Source organism: Sceloporus occidentalis, unplaced genomic scaffold (assembly GCF_023333645.1).
Source record: "Sceloporus occidentalis isolate IW3139 unplaced genomic scaffold, rSceOcc1.0.p SCAF_44, whole genome shotgun sequence".
NCBI classification, from domain to species: Eukaryota; Metazoa; Chordata; class Lepidosauria; order Squamata; family Phrynosomatidae; genus Sceloporus; species Sceloporus occidentalis.
The window spans coordinates 4,988,722-5,011,542 of NW_028317024.1; positions in this window are offsets into that span (position 1 = coordinate 4,988,722).

A 22,821-nucleotide genomic window follows, 5' to 3' on the forward strand; every position below is an offset into this window, starting at 1 on the left:
AAAAAATTACAGGGAAAACATGTTACATAAGCATACAGGACAAAAAACCTTTAGCACATCTTTTTCCGATTTTATTTAACAAAAACAGAGAACGGAGTAGTAAAACAGCATTTTTGTGCTTTAAGATTCATCTGAAATTCCTCACATAGAGAAAAGCTCCACAAGAGGAAATGAGGAGGGGGGAGACGAGCTCACGGCTAATATTACAGTCAAGTCCCAATTTTACCTAAGGGAAAGCACTTTATTAAAACTCATGACTGAAATTGCATGACAGGTGCCAATATCCTCCACCCTGACAGATGTGTCAGTTTGCGAATGTCATTTTCTTGTCAGCAATCCCTAGATGGAGTTGTTCTCCTCGCCATTTGTCTCTCTTCCAGCTAGATCACACATGCCCGTCGTCTGCCTCCAAGCTGCGCTGTGTTGTTTGATGTGTGGGATTCTTCACAATGAGACTTATTAAAAGACAGTCCATTATTTTTATTTAGAGCATTTCCAAAACAAGCAGAGCGCACAAAGATAATTTAAAAAAAAAAGAAAAAAAATCATATGGTAGGTCATCTTAAGGCCAATGCCGCTCTGTTAGAATTGCATATGAAACCACATTCTGCTTTCATTTTTTTTAATAAGCATAATTTCCTTGATATTTAACCCAGGTAAAATGCTTGGGTAACATTTTTTTTGTCTGTATGGCCTCTTACAGTATACAGATTAATATCTGTGTTCAAAGACATGTTACTGATTTACTGTATATTTTATATTACAAAATACACTAATGAATGCATATAATGTCTAATAGTTTTTCAAGGTCCAATGGATCATATTAAGCAGTTGCCATGTTCACCAGACAAATACAAACACACATGCACTTGTAACATTATGTACTATTCTGCTAACAAAAATAAGTCAGATTTTGTTCCCTGCAACATATTTATGATATTCAAGCACACAATTTAATGTATAGGAAGGTCTGCTGGAAAATGTACACAATTGTCAGTGCAAAATGGTTAGTTTCTGTTTAAGATTTTTGTAAAATATAATACTCTCATAAGGTATTTATACACTTCTGCACATTTGCAATGCATTTATACTCTGCAGACAAGCATCTACATTATGCATTTGCCATGCATTCAATATAGGTGGGGGTACCCCTTCTACCTGGCAATACCCAGAGATGGTGGGACCCTAGTTATCCGGAGGCCCTTGACCTGCCACAGATACAAATGGAGGATTGGCTGTCACCGGAGTTCTTGGCAAGCTCCCTGAACTAGAAGCGACCACTAGACAGGACCTGTCACTCCATTGGGGTGCAGAAAGACCTCAGACTCCATAATCCAGAGTTGCACAGGGAAGAGAAGAATAAGAGCATCCTACCGCTCAACGTGATAAGCTTTGCGGGAAGGCTTCCGAGATGTGAGGTTCACATGTCACCACCTCTTCTTTTTCCGGTGGTACACATTGGGTTTCTGAAGAAGAAAATATTTTGATTTTTTTTAAAATATTTTTTCTTTTTGTCCACTCCTGCAAGAGGTCAGACCCACAGCGCTGGTGTAGACAGGTCTCTTATACACAATGGGGTTGTGGGGCGCAGGGCTTGGGTTACAGAGCCTTATGTTCTGAAACAGACGTAACAGAGGGCTCATTCTTCTTTTTTCTTTTCCTGTAAAGCTTTGTGGCCACTCCATACTAGGGCTTCCACGCCTACTCGAGGGTCAGGTGCTAGAAAACTTGAGCTGATAGTAACAGGTTCTATTCAATATGTACATAAATCTGTGTTGGCAATATCACGTGGTTAGACCACACTCCAATTTCTGTAGTCTTCTTATCACTTCTTATCATAAATTCCAGGTGTGTCAACATAATGGTAGTGGATCTATTGTCTTTAGGTTTTAAAGACCCAGGGCACTATAGGAAATCTTGTTTGGCCACAGGGAAACAACTTCAAAGGGTACAAACATTACATAACAGCAACCAATCAAATGTCTCCCCATTAAACCCATTTTGGAATTTCTCCCATATCTAGGGGCAGCCATATTTTAGATTGTTTAGATACACAGTAATATCCATACAGGTGAAAGGCAACACCACACACCTGGAGATCTCAGAACATGTATGTAGTGTGAGTTTGTAATGTGTAAAGCCTTCAAGTAAACATACTTACTCCACTGGCGCTCAGCTGTACGTAAACACTTTGGTAGGAGACAGGTCTGTGTGCAATGCTGTAGCTAGGGTGGACAGCATGGGGGTGGCACACAGTTACAGGAGTAACCATTTCTAGGACTGAGGCTAGTCTATGGTTACACTGAACTGTGGCAACATTAGCCCAGGAGGAAGAGATGCTTCTCAGACTTCCAAATGCCTTCTGAGGCTACCTTTTAAACATTGTTGTGCATGTTCATTACTTTCACGTGGAAAGGCCTGGCTCCCACCTATTAACCCTATCATACTGAGAATAAAGAGCACTCCAACATGCTACTGACACGTACACCTCTCTTTTTCTGCCTCTATATATAGATAATACACTCACACAAGAATTAAACATGCACACCAAGGATTTATGGGCTATGGTTCAGGAGAGTTTATTCACATTTAGTGGCAAAGGATCACCTGGTTGATCCTGACAGTAGCATATGCTTGTCTCAAAGATTAAGCTATGCATGTGTAAGTACACATGGCCGGTACCAGGCCCGGACTGGGACAAAAAATAGGCCCGGGCATTTAAGCCTGAGCAGCCCATTTTTATTTATTTATTGTTAAAGCCCACCCTTCATGTACCATCTTTGCATTTACTCATTCACACAAATCATTAACACATTCATTAATGCAGTCTCACAAATCATTCAAGCAATTCATGCACACATGAATTCATTAATTGTTATACGCATTCACACAATTCATCCACACATTTATTCATTCATTCTCATACGCATTCACACTACCCCCTCTCCCCATCTTATCTGCCCCTTCTCACTATGTACCCCCTTTTCACTATGTACCCACTTCTCAATATGTACCCCCTCTCACTATCTAACCCCCCTCTGCCCCTTCTCACTGCACCCCCCCTCCCTCACCCTACTTACCTTGTTGCCGGAGCAAGCAGCAACTGCGACCGGGCCCGCGGCAGGGCCGGATTGATTTAGGGGCTGATGAAGCTGCAGCTCCAGGCCCCTACCTTAAAATAGGCCCAGTCAGGACCGGACTGACTGGGCCTATGCGGCCTCTACGGCCGCATTAACGCAGGACCCCTTAAGCCCGCCGCAACTGCGACCGGGTCCGCCACTCTAAGGGGCCGGGAAGCCCCCACCAGGGCCGGCCTTAGGGGTCTGCGGCCGCACAGGGCTTAAATTAAAACATTGGGGTTTTTTTTTTTACTTTATTTAACATCCTCCATGTTAAATAAAGTTAACAAAAACTTTATTTAACATGGAGGATGTTAAATAAAGTAAAAAAACAACAAAAAAACCCCCGATGTTTTAATTTAAACCCTGTGCGGCCGCACACCCGTAAGGCCGGCCCTGGTGGGGGCTTCCCGGCCCCTTAGGGTGGCGGACCCGGTCGCAGTTGCGGCGGGCTTAAGGGGCAGATGCCCCTTATGCCCTGCATTAATGCGGCCGTAGAGGCCGCATAGGCCCAGTCAGTCCGGTCCTGACTGGGCCTATTTTAAGGTATGGGCCTGGAGCTGCAGCTCCATCAGTCCCTAAATCAATCCGGCCCTGCCGCGGCCCGGCCCACCGGGCAAATGCCCGGTGTGCCCGATGGCCAGTCCGGGCCTGGCCAGTACTGTGAAACTGCAAATGGCTCATTAAATGAGTTATGGCTCTTTTGATTGCTCCTGTTATGATACTCACTAAAAGTGAATAAAGTCCTCTGAACCTTAGCAAAAAAATCCTTGGAGTGCTTTTTTACTTTTCTTGGGTGATACTAGTTATGAAGAAAGACTAAAAAAGTTAAAATTATATACGCTAGAAAAACGGCGTCTCAGAGGGGATATGTTAACATTATATAAATATATGCAGGGCCAATATAAAGAGTTCTTCAGTGACCTGTTCATTAACAGAAATATACAAAGAACAAGAGGTCACCCTCTGAGACTGGAAGAGCGCAGGTTTCATAGACGACAAAGGAAGGGATTCTTTACAGTGAGGACAATAAAGGTATGGAATTCACTTCCAAGGGAGGTAGTGTTATCCAATACATTAGATACCTTCAAAAGGGGCCTCGATATTTTCTTAGAAAGGCATGACATACAGGGATATAAATAGAATAACATTAATATTTAAGAGCTTCTTGATCCAAGGAGAAATCCGATTGCCTCTTGGAGTCAAGAAGGAATTTTTCCCCCTGATGGCAGAATTCAAAGTAGCTTAATTAGGTTTGTTTTTTTGCCTTCTTTTGGATCAAGAATAGGAAGGTTAGGTAGAAGGGTTGAACTTGATGGACTTAGGGTTTTTTTTCAACCTTACAAACTATGTATGTATATGGACCTTGCTTTGAAGATGCACACAGTTATGAATCTACTGAGACTCTGTGCAGGGTTACTTGCATATTCTGCATGTCATTTCCAGAATCACTGTAGCTGCAGAGAGTTTAACTAAAATGCAAAGTATAAGCAGGGACACACTCAGTGTTCATACTGGAGGCAACAACTACTGAGTACTGAAGATCTGTAGAAGTTATAATGGGCTAGTTCAGGGGTGAGCCTAGAGCCTATTACTTCGGCCACCTCTTATGAATAACACTATAATAATATAGTACAATTAAAAATGAATTACCAAAATAACATTATTTTGCGGGTACCAAACCAAAATCAATGTCCAGTTTTAATTTTTGATTAATCAAAATTTAAATATTATTCAGACTGATCCCAGTCAATTTCTTCAAGATTTATATTGTCAAAGTAAATATCAAATAAAAGTAAATACTCTGCTTTTTATCATCCCTTGGGATAATTCTGGTAGAAAATGTCAATCAAATATGTCTTTCCTTAGTCCTTACCTATGTAGCTGACAAGGGTCAACAAGCATTTGCTAAAGTGGTGGAACTGTAGTTAAAATACTAATTCCACTTGAAAACAATGCTAAAATAATTGTTGCTCATTACATCATGTAACCCAAAATATAGTGTACTGATACTACACCTGATCTTGTATAAGCTCACAGCTTATAGTTAAGCACTTAGGTGGAAAACGCGTAAAGCAGTTGATTTAGCTTTTTGCACAACAAAAGATCTTTATGAAAAGCCAGCCGAGTAAGAGTGCACAGGTTTTCTTCAGTCAGTACAAATCATATGCATATAGTGATAAAGTGAATAATCATTGCAACCTAAATAAGACAGATGATGTTGCAGTTGTTTAAGTCAAGTGCATGGTGTGCTTCATTGTTCATTGTGCAGTGACTAAACTTCGAGCCATGCAATTACTTTCCCGAGCAGTCAGCTTGTTAATATTTCATTGTGCTTAATGTGGGCCAGGTAAACACCAACATACAGTACAAGTTAATTTACTAATTTCAACTAAATTATATGCCAGCATTTTCGTTTTCACAACCATAAAGATGAATACTTTTATTTTGCATACAAAGCTGTTTGATCTGTTGTTGCCATATTTTCCGATTTGAAAAAAAAATGCCAGAATCAACAGGGCTTGATTCAATGAGCCACCTAAATCTAAATCAGTGTTAACAGTTGATGAACATGCATGGTTTCAGATTCAAATACATGTCTAAAAACAAGTTAGCAGCCATGGAATCCAAAAAAGCTACATACAAAACGGGAGCAAGCAACTTCACCTATGTAACTGAATGGGGTGCACAGAGTATTAGCAAATCTTAAGTGGATACATTTTGCACATACTTTCTACATGAAAAACAATAAAAACTACACCTAAAATTGTTTACACTGGTCGTAATTATTTTAACAAGCTGTAGAAAGGTAGAGCAAATATTCAGCGCATACTTGAAAGACAGTATAACATGGTTAATGTAAGTCTTTTACTTTCATATAAAATTCTTTAAATTTATGCCAGTTTCGAGGGGTCAACTTCCTTTTTAACATGTTTTAGTTAGTAATTCCCGAAACTTTCACATGGTTAACACAGAGTTTTAATACATTTCTTGGCTGTATTCAAGAAAAGTATCACTACTCAATTAAAATAACCACATTGAGGTTATTCATTTAAACTGCTTGCTACAAATGTATCAATCTTAATTGGCAAACCCTCCCTTCTCAAGAAAACATACAGAGACATCTGCCAAAACACTTAAAACTGATACATTTTTAGCAAACAGTTCAATTAAATGCCGTTGACGGGGTTATTTTAATCTTGTAGTAATAGTTTCCAGGCATGAAGGTGAGATATCAAAACGTCGTTAGTTAACCATATTAAGGGATATTACTGATATAAGCACAGTCAAATATTTTTGAAAATGTAGAACTTTTAATGTTGTTACATATTTAATTATACCCAACACACCACATCACCCAGCCCAGCAGAGATAGCACAGGAACAAATGCTACTCATCTGTTCTATAAAAGATGACACAAACTGGGTTTGTAATAAAAGATGCTATCTGTTCCCCATTATCATCTGATGGTCACAGGCTGACATCATCAACGGGTTTATTTTTTGGGTTGGAAACAGGGCTATAAGTCACTGTGTTGCTCACATGTATAGATCACCTGTAGTCTGGCTACATCAGTGTCATCTGTCTCATTATGTTGATGACAACAGCATTATGACCAGGAGCAGTATACTAATAATATATCTGCAGTTCTGTTTTGAAGTAACCTTTAAGTATTTGGATCTCCAAAGTATTTTGTCTCCTATTTCCCTGACAGCCCTTTATATGTACTTGCCAAACTTACTTCTTTTTCAGCTTCAAATTTAGAAAATATCGGTGTGCAAAAATGTGAACTGCAAAAATGTGAAGCTCCAGTTATCACCTAAATCAGGCAAATGCCGACAGGTAGATAGTTATACAGATTCCCCATTGACTTATTTCCTTGGACACAGATTATTTACAGCTTCTTATATTATGATACATATATATAATGTACAATGTTACCAACTTCATCCCTATTCTTTGGGGGATCTCGTTTGGGGAACTTGTCAGGTGCCTTATTACTATGGTAGATAGATGCAGACCTGTTATGTATCATCCTGCCATTTCTTATATTTTTTACATAAAGCACGGGAGCTGAGAAAACACTGGGAAAAGCCATAACTTAAAATTCATGGGCAGGGAGCATTTAAACTACAAATGATTTCTATCCACATCTTTCTAGCCCCTTTTAAATTATTGTTCTTCTAGGTTATCAACTAAATTAAAATTTGTCAACAAAACATGGAGACTTCCCATCTTGTTATTTATCCAGAGGGTAAGTAAGCAGTCCTGTCCCAAGCTGACGTCCATCAGGTTTATGGTTAAATACTTTGTCACTGCTACTGCATTGAATTAGTAAACATCATTCTTCTAAGGAATTGTTTTTCCTTTTTATGTAGCATTCGCTATATTGTCTCGTATGACTATTAGTCCCACAATGTTTTTGTTATATAATCTGATTTATTGGTAAAATGTTTTTTTTCTTCCCTTTCAGGCGGGCAAGGGAGGATGGTGTTTTCTATCAATAGGGGGTTAGTTCCACGGACTTTAGAGGAGAATAAGGTTTTGTTAATTAATATAGAGACCAAGAAAACACCTCTCTACCAAAAGATATATATCTTGTATGTTTCAAATGTATGTTATGTATGTTATGTATGTTATATGTCACTCGGGATGCATGAAGAAGGGCACCTGTGGATTATGGTTAAGATTATTTCAATAATACCCAGGGTTTAAATTATCCCACCCCATTGGTAAAATGTTAAATAGAAGTAATCTGTTATTTTGCATCAAATGCACTTTTTAAAAAATGTTGCACCCACATGATTTGCCTAGATTGCATTCACAGTGGTCGTCTCCTCTCAGGTCCCCTCTTGATCTTTCCCTTTCTCTATATCACTCCTCCTTTTTATGGTTATTTTTTCCTTTCTGTATATTTTCCCTTCTATTTCTCTTTATCTCACCTCTTTATCACCCACTCTTTCTCTCTCCTTGTTCTCCTTACCTCTCCCTTTTACTTTATCTCTCCCTATTTTCTTTGATCTCCCCTTTCTCATTATATAAGCCCTCTTTATGTATTTCATCTCTTCCATTTCTCTTTATCTCTACTTTGATCTTCTTCACTTCTCATTATCCCTCCGCCTTTTTATTATCTCTCCCCTTTCTTTCTATCTCACGCCTTTCTCCTCAGCTCTCATTATCTCTCCCTTTGTGTTTATCTCTCTCATTGGTCCTCATCTCATTTCATGCTTGCCCATACACATCCTTACTCACACCTATACACATCCATGCTCATGCACCCTTACATATACACACTCAGGGTCACACATATTCATGCTCACATACATCCATAATCACACACAGTTACATATATACACCCATGTACACACACACATACTTACACATACAAATCGATGCTCACATACACGCATACACATCCATGCTCACACACATGCAGGTCTGTGATCATACACACATACACGTCCTTGCTCAGACACTTGCACATACACATCAATATTCACAGACCCTTACACATAAATGTCCATACTCACACACATACACATCCATGCTCACACACACATCCATGCTCAAACACCCACATACACATCCATGGTCACGCACATTCCTGGTTACACACACTTGCACATATACATCCATGTTCACACACACACTAACACATGCTCACACACTTACACATACATGCTCACACAAACATACACATACATCTTAGATGCAAACATACATGCGTGTTTGCAAACAATTATACAGTTTCCCTCCTTCACCTTACCCTCTCCTTCCCTTACTCACCCCCCCCCCCTTAGTTTAGCTTTAGATTGTTGTAGGAAGGGGCAAATATGAGCAACATGAAGTTGTATGAGTTCATTACAGAGCAAGATGTTTATAACCCCCCTTTGGTTTTTAGCGGTATTTGTCATGTATCATCTGGATCTATTCTCTCTAATATGGCACTCCACATTATCCACTTACATCAAGCATGCTATTAGGTGACACCTGATACGTTTTAGAGATGATTTCTAAATACAGAAAGAGAGAAAGGCATGAGGCATGTGGGACCTCTTAAACTACAGAAAGTCTATTATTCTTGTACTTCTGTGACATAGCTACATTGGATTATTGATACTATAAGAGTTTTTATCCTTAGTGAGAACAAACTTTAATCTCCTATATAGTCTACAATGTTAGCGTACAAAAGTATAATAAGATTTTATTTGATTTCAGGGTGAAAAATCTGTATCTCCCGACATTAGCTAACACCATTTTTATTATGACAATTTTATGACACATTCTTACAGCACTGGACATATATAATACATTTAATAAATTAATAAAACTCCTAAGAAAACATTACAAGACACAGAGGTAAAAAGAAAATCCGAGATATCACGTGCTATAGAGTAATAACTAAATTGAACTTCCCTCAAGGCAGCAGCTTCCAAGAAAACACTCTTCCTTAAAGCGTATATATAACCAAGCAACGTAACATGGAGCGCATATACATGAGGGAAAAAAATAAAAACACAATAGTGTAATAAATTCAAATACAAATTATAAAAATAAGTGTATGAACCACTCACAAGTGGACTTGAAAAAAGAGCTCATCAAGCGACCAAACGGAATGGATCCAAAAGGCTGCGGATACAAAAAACAAGCCCAAATGGTGCAGTATCTTAGAAGCTCATGTGAAGATATAGCGGAAATGCACTTACAATTGAAGTGGCACTACTAAAGAAAGTGTAGTGCATCAGCGTATAGACGAAATTCAGTCAGAAGTAATGGTAAAAATCCGGTTTATTCAAATACAATCCCTCGACGCGTTTCGCCGATTGCACGTCGGCTTCTTCAGGAGTAATTAAAAACATAAAGTAAAATACAAGCAATAAACCTATCTAACAAAATCCGCAAGTCTTTATATATAGGAATACTTTCGGGTGTGTCATCACGCAATCCTGCGTGAAGAGACGTATCAGCGCCATCCGTCCCAAAAGGTCTTCTTCTCCGCTCCATGTTACGTTGCTTGGCCAAGACACAGAGGTGCTTGATAATACATGGAAAGTAAGTGTGAGTTTAGGTGAATTGCTCTCAGAAAGCATTTTATCTAACGCATTATATAACTTAACCTCTTGATTGCACTAACATATGTTGTAAATGACTGATTCATAGTTTTCAACAATTTCCAATACTTTTCATATCTTGAACTAGTGCATTTTTAATTTAAATGTATCTAAATTAGCATAAACCTGTAAAATACAAACAATATCCATACACAACAGATTTCTTATCATTCCAGTTTTTTTCCAATCTTTTTTCTCTGTTGGAAAAAAAATATGCTATTAGTGTCTGATGGGTCTAAACTGTTCTGGTATAGTGTTCTGACATCTTTCTTCCCCTCCCCCCTATCCCCATGCAGTCATCTCAAAGATTCCTAGCTGGCCTTCAATAAGGACAGTATGTGTTATGTAGCAGCTGCAAAAAGGCCTCACAAATGCTGGCTGACAAAAGGTGACAGCTATGTATATCTCTCACTGGCAGTGACAGCTGACAGATGGATACCACTCACACACACAGAAGAAAAGCCCCCAGGATGATTCTCTAACATTACTCTCTGTTCATAGGGGCCACATTTGATAGAGCGTTGCTCAGAATAATAAACCCATGTCAGTTTGTTGCTGTGCCAGCTCGCTCATATTGTCCTAATTCTTTCGCCTACAAAACCCACAAACATATTGAATGTGATACATATTTTTTATTATTCTTTTTTTCCTTTTCTCTTTTTTTCTGCTTATAGAACAAAATAAAACTAAAAACAGTCTTTTTAGTTTTTGTAAATTGATTGTTACAGGTCATATTTTATTTATGCAATATTTTCTAATCAAGTTTGTAACATTATTGCTGGTTCATTGGTTTAAGACATTAAAAGCAAAAATAATTCATGCTGAAGAATAGAATTAAAAAAGTACACATCTGAATGGCATAGGGCACAAATACAATATATAATATCATAAACCTCTTATTTTACTTAAGGATGCAATATTTAAACCAATTAGCAACATTTGCTGATTCATTTCAAATATCCACCATAAAATTAAAAGCCAGGTCAAATATCACAAAATGTACAGCTAATCAAAGGACTCAGGAAATTAACATAAATATTTGTTGTGGCATTTTACAATAAAAAAACATTCTGTATTCAGAAAGATTGTAAAGGGAAACTCTGTAAAACAATAATTAAATAAAAAAATATGTTGAAATATAAAACTGCAATTTAATTATACTAAGCATTTTTATTGAAATATATAAGAAATTAAATAAAGTATATTTAAAAAAAAATTCACAGGTGCAATCTTGGACTATTATTTTACTCTACTTTTATATAACTTCTATTGCCAGAAAAATTTGGTGAACATGACAAGATGTTACAAACTGAAACCCATGCAGTTCTGTAAAAAGAAAACGCCCCTCAAGCAGAGAAAGCATTATTGAAACTGCTAATACGAGTTCATGCAATATGTTTATTACACCAGCAGATGTAGACTGCATTAAGAATGCATTAGGCTGGAGTGAAAAAGGGAAGAGGACTAATTCTTTAGTTCACAAGTTGGAATACACAACCAGGTGCATTAACATTTATTGCTGTATATCGGTACGTATGCTACATGTTTGGTTTTTTTATCCTTTTTTTTTTTTTAACTACACATATTCGATCAGCAAGATGAATGCAGTCTAGGTACTTTACATATTGTAAAGGAAAAACACACTTTCCTTGGTTAAAAGCTGTTAACTGAGCACTGGCACCTTAAAGAACTCATATAAACCCTAGACATGTAAATGTTGTTTTGATGTTTCTGATTTCGCTTAGATCACCTTAGTTGTACCATCCCAGTGAAACTCGTCACTTACCTCTGTCCTCTGAGCGGGTTGTGTTCAAGGTGACATCTGTCTTACATATCCAAGCTTTGCTTTCTATTACCACATTACTGCAAACTCTAAAAAGTATAACAATAAGCAGTATAAACTTAGGGACTCGATGATTATGATACCAATTTCATTGTGTTGATCAAAAGCGAGAACCAAGACATATTATAGTGGTAAACACGAAAGAGCATTCTGTGTCTCAACCATTCTACATCCATTAAGGGGGCCGCTTAGATCAATGCAGCTGCGTAATCTGCTTATATGTTAGCACCACCTTTAGGGCAAAATAATGACAATTAACTTATCTACCCTCTGTTTCTTCAAGGAATCATTTTCCTTGCCTATTTCGTCTCATTACATGGTATTGATTAAAATTGAAGTTGTTAGTTTATATATTAATTTCTCATCTATCTATCTATCTATCTATCTATCTATCTATCTATGTATGGGGGGGGGTAGTAGAAGCATTATTAAACACTCATCTACAGACACCAGACAAGCCAGAAGTCTTGTTTTTCCCTCAGAAACGTCATGGTGCTGCCATAACCACAAGGAATTCTGGGTAGGCACATGCAAATAAGGTCAACCATTATCACCTTTTGCCTCTATATCCACTTGATACATGGGTCCCTTGAAAGTATTTTGCATGCGCCTACCCAGAATCCCTTGTGGTTGTGGCAGCACCATCTGGTGTCTGTAAATGAGTGTTTAATAATGCTTCAAAAGTGAAGTTAAATGTTTATTGTTATTTTTGGAAGTAAATGTTTCAACTGAAATTGGCATACTTTTATTGAATACAGTGATAGCATATAGCATGATTGAATATAATTTTCAAGTTCATTGCTTAAAAGGCACATTAGGCAAGTGGAATAAGAAAATGTAGATAAAAAATAACAATAGTCAAAAACAGTCTGTAAATTAATGCAATACAACACTGTGTAAGAAAAAGCATGGCCATACATGTCAAATATAAGGAAAATAAATAACTTTTTTTCCTCAAAGTTGTTGCCTCCGGGCAAAATCTTTGCAACTAAATGAAATGTTTTCTTTTATCAGAGATACTTTTTCTTCTGGCACCTGGAATTATTTATTTCATGCATGATAGTACAGAACACAGCAGCATGAGTCCTCACAGAAGAGAGAGAATGTTGCCATGGTCTCATAACATATTGGCAGCTGATGTGGCATCCTTGTATGCCTGTCACTCAAAAATCACAGCATGCAGATGCTGTATTAAGCATCCATAGATTCAACAATTATATTTCCAAAGAAAGAAAAAAACATTATTTATGACTGGAGTATTCAAATTTCCCTTTTTGATTTTAGTATCCATCAATAGAGCAAAGAAAAAGAAAGAAAGAAAAAAAAAGTTTCCAAATAAAATAAATATAATGGTTCAAAAGCAACTAACATCTAAAATACAACATTCTACATTGAATATGGTATCCACTGTTTATAAAGACACTGCATTGTCATTTGTCATACCTAGGAATGTTCTAGATTAAAGCACTGCTTCTTCAGGTCTCTGGGTCCACTTTCTCTTTCCCTCCTCCCTCTCTTCCTACTAATTAAAGGCTATATAAGTTATATGGATTATTCTTTTACAAATGGCCCAGATAAATGTTTATAATGTCTGGTCACTCAACCTGGCTTTCAGTGCTAGTGCAAGTTTCAGGGTTACAATATAGGCACCTTTATGATAGCTTTGACCAAGACTCTAAAGGCCCATGTAAGACTCCTTCCCCTGTTGGCCAACTGTTTCATTGATCCAGTAACCTTTGATATGCAATACTAGGACAATAGCAATATATACCACACATTTCCAACGCAACATATAGAAACGCCTGCAGATCAGTTGAACATGCGTGTGGATGGGGCTTAAGGATAGGAGGATAGAAGAACAAAGACAGAAGACAGGTGTATTTGCTGGTTGGCTTCCTAGTTGGTATAAGAGAAGACTTTTACACTTAATGCACATTTGCATCACAAACTCTGCATCCATCATCATTAATATTATCTCCATATATTTAAAAACATATTAACAGTGTTAATTGGCAATCTTGGGCAATTACCTTAGTGAATGTCACAGAATGTGTGTGAGTAACAGGATGTGAGTAAGTGGGGTAAGTGGATAGATGGAGATGGCAAAGAGTTGGGTTAGGGCCTGAGGTAGGTATGAGCAAAGTAGAAAATGATTTTCTGTGGCAAGAAAAAGTAATTGAACCCTTTGGAATTACAAGGTTTTCTTAAATTCTTCCTAAAATGTGACCTAAGTCACAAGTATAGACAAACACAATGTGTTTAAATAATTAACACACAATGATAATATTTAATGTCTGTATTGAACACATTAAACATTCAAAATGCTGGTGGAAAAAGTAACTGAACCCTTGAATTTCATAACTGGTTGGGCCTCCTTTGGCAGCATTAACCTTATACAAGCACTTCTGAGAGTAGCCTAGAGAGTAGCCACAGTATTTAATCATCTCCATTTATAAACAATTTGTCTAAATTATGAATATGTAAACTCTTTGATATTACTTTCTAACCCTTTCCAGCTGTATGCATGTCAACAATTCTTGTAAGTCATTTATCGTTTTGTGAGGCATGGTTCACATCAGCAGATGCTTCTTGAGAATAACAAATGTCTGAGTGTGGTTGTTTTTCATAGTAGCTCTAAAACACACTTTTAATCCCCTTTCAATGATTGGACTCCAGAGTTGCTAACTCCTGACTCCAATTAGCTTTTTTTGAAGTGATTAGCCTTGAGGTTCACATACTTTTGCCAACCTACACTGTAATTGTTTGAATTATGTATTCAATATGGAACAATAATTTGTGTGTTATTAGTTAAAATATTGTGTTTCTTCATTATTGTAACTTGGATGAAGATCATATCACATAAATGCTTTAGGTATAAAAAGTAGGTAAAATCTTGAGTTTACATGCAAATATACTAACCTATTTGGAAACATAAAGCTTATTACATGGTGATATTTCTTTTAACAAAATGCATGCAGACAGAGAGTCCCAACCTCACCACTACATACCAACAGATGTTGGTACCACCACCACTATAATAGCCTGCAATGTGGCTACACATGACATGACTGTCACAACCCATTGAAGTCAGGCATGGCAAGAGCCACATCCATCACATCAGAGTTGCTCCTTTAAAATCACTCTATGTACAATTAATACAATTGATGACTATTTATGGTATATGTTGTTAGCAATGCTAATTGCACAACAATTAGCTTTGCTTAAAAAACATATTTTCAAGCGATGCATAACACATAATCAGCTGTTAACAACAAAAAAACAATGCTGCATATTTAATCAAGCACTTGAATGTGTGAAAGTAAAGCATATGTCAAAACCCTGAATCAGTAACAGTTATACACAAAACGAATGTGTTTTCCCTTTTTGAAAAGTATAACAACCATTGCTCACAATGAACAGTTTTTTACAGATAAATACTTCCTGCATATATACATTTCTGGACTATATGTGTTTTTACAGTTTATAACCTGGAGCAAGTCTGCCCATAGCCATAGTCGAGACAAATGTTTTGTCATCTATACTTTGTTAAAATGATTTATGTCATGAGTATAGACAGGGTTTTTTGTTAGCATCTACATCTAGTACAAACGTTATGGTGTCATTTGCAATTCTAGCTTGTCATATTCTGCAATCACTGCCTCCAATACTATAAGAATCAGTCTTATTTTTACCTGTTCCTCCCACACTGACAACATAGGAAAGTGAATGAATGAAGAGTGACAACTGTACTTTTTTATTATCCTTTCAACCAAATATACCTTTTGCAGAGATGTTTCATACTTACTCTGTACTTATAAGTGTTATCTGTTGTGCACTTCCATTGTGTAAAAAATAGGTTGAATTATTTGTCAATAGTAATATAATTCTGTAACAGTTTGCTAATGTAACTGTTGTAATTTAATTGACATTTTACATTTTGCGTTTCAAGGTTATTCCTAATGGATGCCGCTTTCATAGGATTAACCCCTCTACCTAGTTTTTCATAATAAGCATATTATTTTCCAGTATTTTTGGTTCTTATTATACATATTACATTACATTACATTTATTTATAAAGCGCTGGCCGATTCTGCAGCGCTGTTACATTCATTAGAACAATTTATAAACACATTCAATAACAAATTGGTGCAAAGGAGAAGAGGGCCTGCTCTTGTGAGCTTACAATCTAGTCGGTGGTTAAGGGGAGTGAGACAATAGGAAAGGACTGCTTGGATGCTTGGATTATAAAAAAACAGTGGAAATATCAACCAATAATGAATATTCATAGCCATTGCATAACAAATGTATTGATGCCATGTCCCAAACCCTATGTTTTATCATTCAGTCCACTAAACAAACAAACAAACAAAAATATTTATTTGAGTTTATACATCAAAATAAGCAATGCAAATGCCTGGTATCTGGTGAGGTTGGAGTCCAAATGCTGAAGTATTACCCACCTGTAATATATCCCACTAGAAGAGCAGTCAAGGGAAACAAACACAATCACTCTTTAGCAAAGCAACCAATGGAACCAACGGAACAAAACACACAACTTCATAAACAGTTTAGAGGACTAAGGTCAGGTATCCAAGAGAATCAGCTGATGTACAGAGGAAAAGTTGGGGTATGAGAAAAGGTATGTAGGGTTGGAAACATATTCCAGAGTTGCTAGCACAGAGACACCATGAGTTGGAACTATTCTGGTTAGGTAAGCAGGTAGAAAAAGGTTGGGTCTGCCGGTCCATAAAGTACACAATTGTTCATTCATTTGTTATGTTGCTGATCATTGTGGACTGGTTTAGGCATTCTTTGGAAGGGTAGGGTGAGGAGGCAGATGTTAATTGGTTAGCGCTGCATTTTCTCTTAGACCTTCTTGTCTCTGAATACATATTTCAAAACAGTTACATGTTGAGTGTAATGTACTTTTAAATAGACCCGTTGCTTGTTTTAGTGTAAAATACAATGACCAATGTATCAATCTTTTGATTTCTGAGTAGCAGAGGCCAAAGCAAAGTTAATTTGTATAGTAACTGACAGCACAGAGCAGACAGCAAAGAAAAAGTTGTCCAATTAAAATGTAATTTCAAAACTACATAAAGTATCTAAATCTTTTATCAATCTTATTCAAAACATAAGGATATTTATTGAATTTTCTTAATTTATGTAATGAAGAAGAATGGGGTTGATTAGTTGACATGAAGTTAGTATGTAAATACTGTTTCCAATAAACAGAGACCTGAAAGGTAGCTGTTCTTTTACATTTTCAGTAGGGGGGGGGGGAGGTTGGTCGGTCATACCTTACACACCAGAGCTTTTTGGACAGTTTTACCATATGTTGTTTCAACCATAATTACCCTTTTCCGTGTTTGATGAATCCACAAAAAATTGGACAGATTTTTTTCAGGATAAGTAGGGCCTTCTTCTAAAACCAGACATTTTAATGCTAGTATGCACAGAAAGAAACTATGCTAAAATGCAAAGCACCACATTTTTGCAGTTTTACTTAGATGCCACTGCTGAACAATAACCCAGTTTATGTTTGGCCACATTCCAAGACAGTTCCCCTTTTAAATATATACAGTCTGTCTTCTCATCTCTATTTCATAATACAAAATTATTCTAAATCTTTAATTACAAATATAAATTCTAATTAAATGTGTGTATGTGTAGTATTTAATGTGATTAAGGGCTAGGAACTTTTTCAAACTTTCTGCCAATATGACATGTAAATCTCATGAAATGGCCAATCTTTTTACTTTCATAAATCAGGTACTTTGTTTGTGACAAATTCTTGCAGCTGCATGAAATGGCAACATGGCAGCTTAGCAGGTTATTAATGGGACTGACAGACCACAAATCATTTGTGCGAACGGTAATTTGTGGTGTGTTAAATAGCAGGAAAAACTAGAAAATCTTGGGAATTAAAGACGAAAGTCAAACACAGATTTATATACTCAGAATAAATTTAATGGTAAAAAATCGGCAAATTATTCCAGTGCACAAAACAGGTCATGTATAGGTCACACAAAAATAAATGCAATGAAAACACATTAAAATCTTAAAATATTTCATATACTTTTAAGCCATTTTTTGTGATGCAGATATTATGTTTTGATTCCAGTGATAAATTCTGGGAACTAATTGAATAATATACAGAATAAACTGGGGGCATCACAGAGGGTTCCAGTAATTTATATAATGCTTTTTATATATATCTACCAGGAGCATATCATGAACTGGATAAATAGATGCACTGACAAGCTTATTATTTTCAAAGATTTAATTTTGTATACATACTACACAATAATTACAGTTGTTTTATGTTTTTTTATGTTTTAATTTAAAATACACTGAATGATAATTAAAGTGTTTGAGAGAAGCCATAACAGAAATTTATTAGCAATGTGAACATTAGAACTGTTTGCTTAAATAAGATTTTTTTTAGTTAACATTTTCAATGAAGTTATATAAATTAAGCAAACTCAATTCATCCGAAAGTACCAACTGTTCATCTGTATGTCTTAGGTTTATGTGCTAAAAATGATGACTTCCTGGATATTTTGTAATAAAATTGAATATAACAAACTCTCTGGTTTTGAGTGTTTTATATACTGCTTATATAGATATTATTATTATTATTTATTGTTTTATATAACATAACAGGTGAGGAGGGCCTTTCTGAAACGAGCTTACAATCTAGCCAATATATACAATGTAGAGGTAAATTCTGTACCTCTGTCTAGGATTAGCATTTTAGATCAACAGCCTACTGGCCAATAGTGAAACTTTTTGGCATCGGTGACTTTACTCAGACTGTAATGGAACGGCCTCACAGCTAAAGTTGTAGAGGCTAATACAGAGAGGGAATTTTAACACATAGGATAGGCACGTGACTGCTTAAGGTTTAAGTCTCTTAACAAAAAAAAAAAATGCGCAGAAAATGTTGGTCAAATGGTTGTTAAATTACGTCAAATTCAATGTGAGTTCCGTTTTCGGTAGCTAAATAATAATAAAAAAAAAAACCCCAATCCTCTGATAATAACATAACTTCCAAGTGTCTCTCTTTAGGAGACAGTCCCTCTCAGCACCCAAAAGACCCACTGCCCCCCTCCCTCTGATGTCAGGCCTAGTCAAAATTTTGGGATGTATACTATTAAAATAGAAATCAAAGTAAAATTTTATATTGTAAGACATTAATCTCTTTATACCAAATGTCTGCAGTGCCCGCATATTTCTGAATGTTTACAGGATAACCTTCTGAGAATAAGACTTTATAAAATAAGCAACAGAGTCAATTAAATAAATAAAGCAATAGCGGTATTACAAAAAAAAACACTGCTTAAATGTTCTTGAAGAATACATTTTTCTGTATCTAATGTAAAAGGTCAGATATCAAATTAACATTTTCTCCTTTTTTTCCTAAACAACAAGATCATGTCTATCAAAATGGCAAGTTGACATCTATTGCAAATACATATGTCTGAATGAGTGAGCAGCTGTCAGAGTACCACCTTGTCAGATGAGAACACGTTTACTAAAAAGGACACACATAAATACCCTTGAAGATTTACATATTTCACAATACAAGTGTATAATTCAAAGAAAACTACTACCTACTTTAAAATAAGACTGTGTATGTAAAAAACATATATTTAGGAGCATTGTTTCTATGCATATTCACAAAATTCACATTGTTTTAGTAGTGCCCATGCCCGCTATTACTCACCCCTTGATGGAGCCCCTACACAGCTAACCTCCAAAAAACATTTCCTATAGGTACAACATGGGTGGGGATATAGTAAGCAGCATTGGCTGCATGCTACAGGGAACAGGACATGTGTGAAGGTAGTGGGTACGGTGTATAGAGACTATGACAACACCAAAATTTCCAACCCATCCTTAAATAACGGAGAGACACAAATTCTATGGTATAAACAGGCCACAGTGTTTATTAATTCACCAATAATAAAATGTTGTTCACTAGGGAAGTTTGTCCCTACAATAGCACTTTAAAGCAAGTAACCACTTACTGAGCCATAAAGGAAATCTGTCCACTTCCTGCATGCAGATATCACATAATGAAGTGCGATCTATGGGGACTGCCTTTTTAGATTATATGTGAAGATATCATTATGGATTGAATTTGCATTCACAACACAAGTGCAGCAAACATTGGCCCATGTTCCCTGTGCAAAGGGTTTCTGCCAAGTTAAGGATGCTAAACTGTCCCATACTACCAAACAGGAGCTTGTGGATGAACTGCAAAGTGTTTATTAATAAAATGTTACGTTCTGAAGTTTAATTCAGGCTAAACTATGTTTTATGTTGCAGCCACGGTGTTAAGCATCAAGTACCTCAAAAAAGGTCCCTGTGACTACTCTGGGGACCTCAATTTTCCCACAGGCTTGGAAGATACAGATGAATCTCTATCAAGCATTCCTATCATTGTTCTTGCTCAAGTGAAATGCAAGGAGGCAAGATGAAACTCAAGGTCTCACTTTTTCCTATGGCAAATGTGAAAGGGTCTCTAGGGGGACCAGTGGTGCATCTCTTACAGCTAGACAATGTCACGGTTCAACTTGCATATTGGCAAATTTAAATGTCCACCAACTAAAGGGAGTTTATCTATTTACTGCCAGTGCTCCATAAGTTTATCAGGGCCAATTACACCACCACTAACCAATTACCACTAGAGTTATATGCCATTCCGCAGTCTGACTAGAAAAGTTCCAGAATGAGGAGATCAAAGGCACAACATGATGGAAACAATGAGAAGCAATATATGGTCAAAAAATGTAATGGATCCGGAATGGATAAGGGAAACATGAGAGCACCCAAGAATGAGGAGACAAAGGTTTATAAAGCTGACAGCTAAGGAAAAAGCTTAGAGTTCTCAGTCTATGAACAGAGAAACAAAGACACTTGAGGAGAATACTAATCTGTAATGATACTTGTGAAAACATAACTGCTTTGTAAATAAAACAAAACACTGTTTCATAAAAAGAGCAAAATATCACAAAAATTCTCATAACTATAAGGACATTCTTGAAGCAGCTATTCTCTTTATATTTATTGCTTCAGTTGCCAATCTATTTTATTTTATGATTTAAAAAAAGAAGATATTAAAGAACTACATAAAGCCTTCAGATTGATTGAAAAAGCTAAATCCAAAATGCTATTCTTAATATGTTTGATTGCAGTTGAGATTTAGAAAATAATATTGATATATTATTAACTCTAGTACTGTGACAGGGCAGCATACTGTGATAATTTAAGTTTATTTATGTGATAGTGTTATTCATGTCATTTTTACTGCATTTGTGTGTTAAAAAAAAAGAAATGTATCAAATAACTTATTTTGAAATTCATGGTATGGCAAATATTTAAATAGGCTGAACATGCAGTGTTTGTTTAGCGACTAAATAACTCTGTCAGGATTTTAGGATAATTGTAGTAGTTTAAATTGTTTTCAGATTATCCAGACATCAAAGGCTCTATTGTATTATAAAAAAAGCTGCGAAATGCTTTGAAAATAAATTTATGTTTTGGATACTGTATTTGTTTGGATCTAATGCTCCTGACAAATGAAATATTTGGCCAGGTAGCATGGTCATCAAACTGATCTTTCCAGGCCAGAGATGAAATTGATAAATAAATGAAAGATGAGAATACTACCTTAAACAGTCCTTTTATATGTAGCAATTATATCGATGATGTGTAGTGGTAGAAGGTGTTGCATGTGTATTTGGGGAATGAACTCAGTTATAACATAAGTTGTAACCTGAACCCTAAAGTCATGACATTTCTTCTACACCTAGGAGTGTATGTCCTTAACCAGGAGTTTGCAGGGGGGATGAAAATTTTAACTCACTGACTTCACTATTTATTAATAAAGGTCAGCCCCAATGAGATGGTCCTGCATAAACCATAGCTATTATAATATTTATTTAACATCATCTCACAGATTTAACATTTAATGCATTATAGAAGGCCAACTCAGCCCTTCTTGTAGGAGAAGCTCACTGGGTTGGCCCTTCATAATGCACGGTGAAATCACAGAGTTGAAATGCTTAATTCTCCTGTAATACACTCACCCTATAATTAGAGCATGGTGTTTTTTCTTTGAACAAAACACTGAAAATGTTACTGGTGGTAATGTATAATTATGGTGTGCCATTAAATGTATATGGACACAGATTAAATACAATCTACATGGCAAACTTTGATTGTGGCCAACCTTACTACAATTATAACTAATTAAAAATCAAGCCAACTATTGTTTATCAGCCATGTTATACCAAGTTGTACCACATGACTCTGACCTACATACCTACATCTCTACATCCTTAAAAATAGTTATGTTTGACATTATATATAGGCCATGATACCTGTTAGGATTTTAAGGGCATCCTTGAAAACAGTAGGTGAACGTGCATCACAGTCATGCATCAAGCCATTAGTTTGTAAAGTATAAAAAAAAAAAACAGCCCCCCCCCTTGCTTTAGTTCTCATCCCTTTCCAGTTTGCATGTGCATTGACTCTGCTTAGTGGTTTTTTATGGCCAGACTGGTATTTGAATTACTACTAATACAATGTGAAAATCAAGATTGAAAGACATTTCCCTTATTGCTTGCAACATGCTCAATATCCAAATTACACCATCATATAATTTGCGGTTCATGGTAATATCGCTTTGTAGTAAAATCATGTGCAAGGAAAGTAGGTCGTGAGAGGTGTAATGTTA